Consider the following 7,732-nt stretch of genomic DNA (forward strand, 5'->3'; position numbering starts at 1 on the left):
CTCCGTGAAGTACCATGTAAATACTAGAGTTTACATTGCAGTATTAACCCGAAAAAACCACTAGTCAACGACCTAACTAGAGTAATATTAAGTTGTTGGTCATGTTATGTGATCTTTATACAACTAATTTACTACATTGTTAGTGAGCATAATGAAGTCATATAACTGAAAAGTTTATGCATGTAACATTAGGTTATATAGGTGTATGTAGAGGATATAAAATATGTTAGCATAGTTCACTGGAATTTAGTTTCAAAAAATTAAAATTGTGTCATTTTGTGCATGAATGTATCATGTAGTGTGCCACCCCCTACCCCCAACTTAGAACTTCAGTGTCCTCTTTGAAGTGTGGATAGAAAATAGAACCTGGGTAAAGGATAAGACAGTGCAATATGCCAGTAAGAACAAACAATGTACCTTCAAAATACAATAACCAGAATAGCATGCAAGCAGAGATACCCTGTAGCACAAAAGACCAATGTCAGCCAAAAGCAGCATGTATATGTCATTAGTATCAATAAGTTTACTTACTCTAATCACATACCCCCTAAATTATCCTATGACCTACTCTAAGGACTCTGACTTCTAGTTAGTTTACTCTAACTACCCTAAGGACTCAAAAAGAAAATAAGAACTATCGGCTTGCCTCCCGAAAGCTCTAAGTTTACCGTCTTTAGCCAGATGCTTTGAAGCTCAACTTGAATTCAGCCTGGGTACCTGTTAATATTGGTTTCTCCCTTCTCTTCCTCACACCCGAAGTTGCATACCCCCACCTTATTTTCAGAATTGGGGACCAAATCATGTTTTGTTATACATTGCTCAAAAGGGTCCTCAAATTCGGCAATGTTAGGGCTATCAAGCTGAAGTGTACTATCCCAAGGGTATTTCCATAGCATTGAAGGAGTTGCTTCCCTAACAATTTTATCAATTACGTCTTCGTCCAAAACTTGGATAGCGTTAAGTGGATGTCAGAAAGCATTAAATATATTCAACCTACGTTGCTTATGGCCCCATGAGATGTCCATAATCCCTGTCCTACATTGAATGCAGGCCTTAGCCATGGTTAGAAATGGTCATCCCAAAAGGACAGGGATCGGGTTTGTGGAAGTCTCCATGTCTAAAATGATGAAATCAACAAGGTAATGGAAATCTCCCACCTTGATTGCCACATCTTCTACCACACCCTAGGGTTTCTTAAGCGATTGATCAGCAAGGCATAAAGAAATCGAGGTGGGTCGCAACACTCTTGGGTTAAGTTTTTGATAAACCGAGTATGAAAGGATGTTCACACTTGCTCCTAAATCTAGAAAGGCCCCATCAATGGTGTAATCGCTAATTACACATGAAATAGTAGGTGAGCTGGGGTCTTTTAGTTTAGGAATAAGGTGCTTTAGTATTATTAAACTCATATGTTCGGCATGCTTTACCAAACCATCCATGTGCACCCTCTTGATTCTATCCCCTGCATTGACAAGTCCCTAAGGAATTTTATGAATGCAGGTCATTTCTTAATGCCATCGAGGAGGGGTTTATCCATTCTCACTTGTTTAACCATGTCCTAGATGGACTCAGTGGAAGCCTTTTTCCTAAATATAGAAGGTGCAAGTGGGCTGTCGGATGTGTCACTGAGTAGTCGTGAAAAACCCTCTAGGGGGCGAAGTGAGGTGTGGTCCTTCTAGTGGTATGTGTGAGATTCAAGGGTTTATGTACCCAACTAGAGGAAGAGAGTGTGCATGAATCAGCATTGGGTGCTTCCTGTAATGACCCAAAGAATAATGACATTTAAATAATAAAAGAAAGGGAAATGGAAACTGGAAACAGAAGGAGGTAGTTGAGCATTCGTCGACGACATTGCACTTTGGAAGGAATAACTAAGGGGAATTTTCAGGGCCTTGTCGATGAACATAGGGGATTCGTCGATGAGGGTATAAGAGGACCTCGTCGACGATGGCAAGGTTCATCGATGAGGAAATACTGAGAGAGGTTTTGAGTAGTCTGAATTTCGTTGACGAGGAGTGGGTTTTGTCGACGAAATTATTAAAGGACTCGTCGATGAGATGACATGACTCGTCGACGAATCCAGTCCTATAAATATCAAAAGTCTGGATTTTAACTTCAAAATTAAGAAACCTCTCACTCTCTCACCTCTCTCTCTCTCTCTCTCTCTCTCTCTCTCCCTACGGTTTCTCTCTCTTTTCTCTTTGATTTCGGGCCGAATTTTCGCTGGTTCGAAGATCTGAAGCCACCACAACGCTTCTGGGAAAGTTCTCTACAAGTCTGTCAGAGCAGATCATCAGTGGGGCTGAGTTGGAAACCATCCCAAATCCAAGGTAAGGGTTTCTACTCAGTATTTTGTTATTTGACAGTTGTAGGAAGTGTTATACGCGTAGAAATACTGAACTTTAGTTATGGGAAATGCTGTTTCCAGGGTGTTGAGTTGGGAACCCTGCGGGTGTAGGACAAATTTTCTCAGGGGCTTTTCAAGAATCGGGTAAGGGGATAAACTAAGTTAGTATGTTATAAAAATTTGTATATTGTTATAGCATTCGATTTCAGAAAATAAATATATTTATATATGATTTGTATATTTGGGAAAAATACTGTTGAAAATAATGGTATGTTAAATATGAAAATAACCTATTAGTGTGGCATGAGTAGAAATTGTTATGAAATACTATTTTCTGGGAATGTGTTAATGATACAGATTTTTATAATGAAATTCGGTGTACGGGCCGAGATTTTTTATATGTTTTGTCGGTATACGGGTTGTGCTATGTGTATGATTTTCCAGCGTACGGGCTAAGCTATGGATATATTTTACCAGCGTATGAGCTGTGCTATGGATGTGATTTGCTAGCGTACGGGATGAGCTATGTATATGATTTTTCAGCGTACAAGCCGAGCTATGGATGTGATTTTCCAGCATACAGGCTGAGCTATGTATACGATTTACCGGCGTACAGGCCGAGCTATGGAAATGATTTGCCAGCGTACAACTTGTGCTATGATTTGCCAGCGTATGAGCCGAGCTATGGTAAAATATGTGATACTGGCGTACGGGCCGATGATTTTCATGATATACGTATATATGCAAAATGATATGGTTGATATGAAATATCCATGTATCACAGTTTTAATATATGTTATATGGTATCAGAACTTGGTTGGCTTCGTCTAGGCTAGCACTTGCATGGTACCGTTGCTATGTGTCCATAGTCTTTGTGATCATGATATTTGTGTTAACGCCGCTATACAGAGTAGTGTGAGATTGGATGGTTGATGTGGTTTTTAAGAAGTGTGTGAGCGCCCCTAGTGTACGAACCAGGTTTGGCAGACCCATTAGACTTACAGACTATACTTTTGACTTGGAAGTGGTCGACTAACCATTGTCAAGTCCCGCCTTTGGGCCACACAACCCAGTTATGTGGGGGTGATACATGACAATAGACATCTAACCTACTAGGAATGTTTTTGTATTATTATTATATGAGATGAAATATGTTTATGAAAATGCAGTATGTTCTGCTATGTTTTGATAATATATATGTTTTCCCAGATTTGATATAACAGTTACTGAATATGTTCTGTATGGTATATGTATAACACGGAATACTCATATTTCCATACACTGGTATTAGTTTATTTCCCTTACTGAGAGGTGTCTCACCCCAAAATTTTATAAACTTTTCAGGAGCCCCAGATAAGAGAGCGGGAAAAGCCCCGCTGATTTAGAGCTATTTGTCTGCCCTCTTTGAAGGGTAAGTTTTAGTAGGGAAAGTCGAATTTTGTGGAAGTGTCCCTAGATCTTGTTTTTGGGATGTATATACTGAAATACAGTGGATATAGTGACTTTGGTATTTGTGGTAATGTGATGGATGTTTTCGTATTTATAATATTGTGATTGTATGTTTCTTGCTGCTTAGACTTTCGTTATGTGTTCTGATGTATCCCTGGTACCCACGGGTCCAGGTGGATTATGATCTGTTGAGCTAGGATTTGTGATATAAAAAAAAAAGTGAAAATTAAGCAGGTCGCCACACTTCCAATTTTATCTCTTTATTTTCGCCCTTGCTTGATTGCTCCTTAACTTTTTTCACCTATCATCTTGCTACTTTTGAAGGTGGTCACCACCTGGGCTTGCTCAGAGTATAATAAGGGACCAAATTTTGGTTCACATTCCACCCCATATTGTCCCTTAGGATTTGCTATAAACTAACTTGGTAAGTTACCCTATCCCTCCGAATTAAAGTAGCAGCTAGCTGCCCCATGGTGGCTTCTAGCTTTGCGATAGATTAGGAATGAGAGTGAAGGAGTTGCCGATCTACTTGATGGCTAGCTTCGATTTGCTTAAGGGTTGTCAACACTGTCTCCTAAAATGAATCATATTTGGACTGATATGGAGTGGTTGCTAAATGGTTGAAGGTTTGTGGGCTGAGTCCGAATGATTTTGGAAATTTTGATATGGGTGTGGAGGCACAACATTAGGGTTTTTTTGAGGTCTTTGGCTTTGAAAACCCAGAGCTTGTGGCCTCCAGGAGAAGTTAGGATGTTATTTCCACCCGGAATTGTAGGTATTCGAATAAGGGTTGTTGGACGCCTTATCGTATCAATTGTGAGTGGACTTTACATCCTCTTGCACAAGCTCAGGCTGGAAGTGTGCATGCGGGCAATTATAGCATGTATGTGAAGGATCAGAGCAAATTGTGCAAACCTCTGCACATGCTATTGTTTGTGGTCCTAAGGACAAACAATGATATACTTTTTTAGATATAGCATGTAGAGTAGGGGCTAGGTCCTAGTTTTTTGTCGAGTCGTAGACTCCCTTAGGTTTTGAAGTTGATGGATTGGGTAGTCTACAAGTAGCAACCATGTGTTATTGGAAGTTCTCAGCCAAATTTTCAAAGAGAATCCAGGCTTCGTTTTCGTGCTTTGTGAGGGAAGTACCTCTGCATGATGCATCAACCATAGACCTATCTCTTTCACCTAACCCTTCATAAAAAGTTTGCACTAATTGCCACTTGGGGACCTAGTGATGTGGGCATTTACGAAGCAGGTCACTAAAACTCTCCCAAGTCTCAAAAAAGGGTTCCCCATCCATCTGTGAGAAACTTGTGATGGCTCTCTGAAACTGGTTAGTCTTCTCAATTGGGGAGTACTTTTTAAGAAATTAATGTTGCATGGTGGTCCAACAAGTCATCGAGTTCGGTTCTAAGGATGTTAGCCAATATTTGGCCTTATCCTCTAGAGAGAATGGGAAGAGCCTAAGACGTAGAGCATCATCACTAAAATTAGGGATGCGTATGGTGGAACAAATTTTCAAGAAATCATCTAGATGCTGATAAAGATTTTTAGTAGAGTTCCCATGAAAGTTTGGCAGCATCGAGATGATCAAAGTCTTAATCTCAAATTGTGCCGCCTGAACATCCGGCAACCGGATGTTGGATGGTGAGGTGTATGCATTAGGTACAAAGTAGTCCCTTAGGGGCCGAAGATTTTGTTCTCCTACAACAGGTAGGTGGGGAGCGTGGGGTTCCGGGATTTGTTCTGTGGGAACCAAGGGGTTATCTTTGGCCATTGCTTTCAGTTCAGACGAATCAGTCTTTTTTGGATTAGAGATAGGTTTCCTAAGGGACCTACAAAAATTTTCAATCTTAATATCTATGGGAATTATCTTGAGTTCCAAAGAACGCTGACCGTATAAACATGTGTAAGCACACAGATTCAGACTTCAAAAATAGAAAACAAAATAAAGAAAACAGAAACTAATAAAGAAAGTGAAAAAAAAAGGAGATCAAATCAAAAGAACAAGGCAATAATACTCTAAAGCGGAAGTTGACTTATAATCGTAGCCAAGTCCTCAACAATGGTGCCAAATTTTGGTAGGCTCGCCAAGGCTTGGGTCCTTAACTACAAAAAATAATATTTATAAAACCTAACTATCCCAAGTTTAGTAGAAAGTGGGTAAGTTGGGTATTGATCCATGGAGACTTGAAGTGCAGTTATTAAACTGTTTCCAATTTAGTTTACTAAAGTCTTGTTATGAAAAAGAAGTGTAAGATGGTATTTTGCAATGGTGATTGTCTAATAACTACTAGAAAGCATGTAATTTAAAGTAAATATATCTAAAGTACTGAATAGCAAGTAAATTTCAAAGTTACCCTACTCCTACAAAGGGATATTGTGATCCAAATTAGATGCTGGACGCCATGCTTCTAACTACGCTCATCTAGACTTCCATTGAAGTACTAACCTGAGTGGGCCAACGTAACGACATGCTATTTAACTTGGGTTTTTTTTTTTTAAGTATAACATTTATAATGCTCTGATACCAAACTGGATTAAACCCGACCATCAACCTAAGCAGCGAGAAGCAGAAATCAAATAAACATAATCATATATAATTATATACAATACCAGAGTGCTAACATGTTTCCCAAAATATACATATATGATTGTTTCCCAAAATGCTCTCAACTGGCTAGGGCTATACAAAAATACTCCCAAAAATACTCACTCTACTATCAAGGCAATACTGAGGCCCCTCTATCTCCAAGCTTGATCTGCTCGCCCACTTGGATCACCTGAAAAATGTTAAAATAATAGGATGAGCCAATGCTCAGTAAGACAAAATATGCTATTGCTAGTGTGTGGCAATTGAGTTACAATACTGTGAAAATTTATTACTATATAATCATGTATCACTAAATTTGTAATTACAATACCAGTAATATAAACCATCACCTTTTCCCTGTTGCTTAACATAGCTGTATTTTAGGTTTCTACTTAAAATACTTCTAGTATATATATTCTGTCTTTGTAAATCTGTATAAACATAGTAATAACTGAAAACTTCCTTGTGGATAACTGTGTCATGATTTAGCCCCCTATGACAGGGTTGTGCGGCCCATAGGTGGGATCTACCGTGGCTGGTCAACCAGGATAAACCACTACACTTCATCAGTCTGATCAGCCCTCCTCAACCCATATCTGATGGGGAGCCTGTCCACTTGTGGGCTCTATACGATTGACTGTTATACCATGTATTATCTGAATAGGTGGTTGCACTTTATATACTGTATGTAGCAACGGTACCATACTCTGTAAATTGTAATGGTTCAACAGGGTCTGATACTATATAATACAATTATGTATATAATTATCTGTTTTACCATGATTCTATAATAACTATATAAACCATGACGCTGTAATAAATTGTATCTATATCAATTGTATTTTTTGAAATAAACTGTAAAATTGTATGTCATGGTACTGTAAACTGTATCTGTATCAACTATATAATCATGGTATTCTGGAATTACGCTAAAATACTTCCTTTGTCTGTACATTTTGTAAAACATAGCTTTGAAAAATATTGTAAAGCATGTCTCTGTACTATATTCATATTCTCAAGTAACACAATAATTTAAAACATATTGTACATAATGGATAAACTGTATTAATTCCTGCTGTGAATAATAATCTGGTATAAATATATATACTATACTGAAAATCATACTAAATTTTCCTAGCATAGCATATTTCCCTTACCTGATTCTTGCTAAAATCTTCTTATTATAACGGGTCCTACACCCGCAGGGCTTCCTACCTGACACAATGAAAACAACATTCGGCAGAATAGAATATCAATATTTCTTTGCCTACATCATTTCTTACAACTGCTACTAAACCAAATTTTGCTTAAAAGACCTTACCCTGATTTTGGGATGAAATC

General features: G+C 38.4%; 1 non-coding gene across 1 annotated transcript; it reads left to right on the top strand.

Moving 5' to 3' along the window:
• Positions 1–5,024: 5,024 nt before the first annotated feature.
• LOC131152568 (small nucleolar RNA R71) lies at positions 5,025–5,130 on the top strand. Its single transcript, XR_009136059.1, has one exon. It is a non-coding gene; the product is annotated as a small nucleolar RNA R71 (small nucleolar RNA).
• Positions 5,131–7,732: the final 2,602 nt, after the last annotated feature.

This window comes from Malania oleifera, chromosome 3, assembly GCF_029873635.1.
Source record: "Malania oleifera isolate guangnan ecotype guangnan chromosome 3, ASM2987363v1, whole genome shotgun sequence".
Classification (NCBI taxonomy): domain Eukaryota; kingdom Viridiplantae; phylum Streptophyta; class Magnoliopsida; order Santalales; family Ximeniaceae; genus Malania; species Malania oleifera.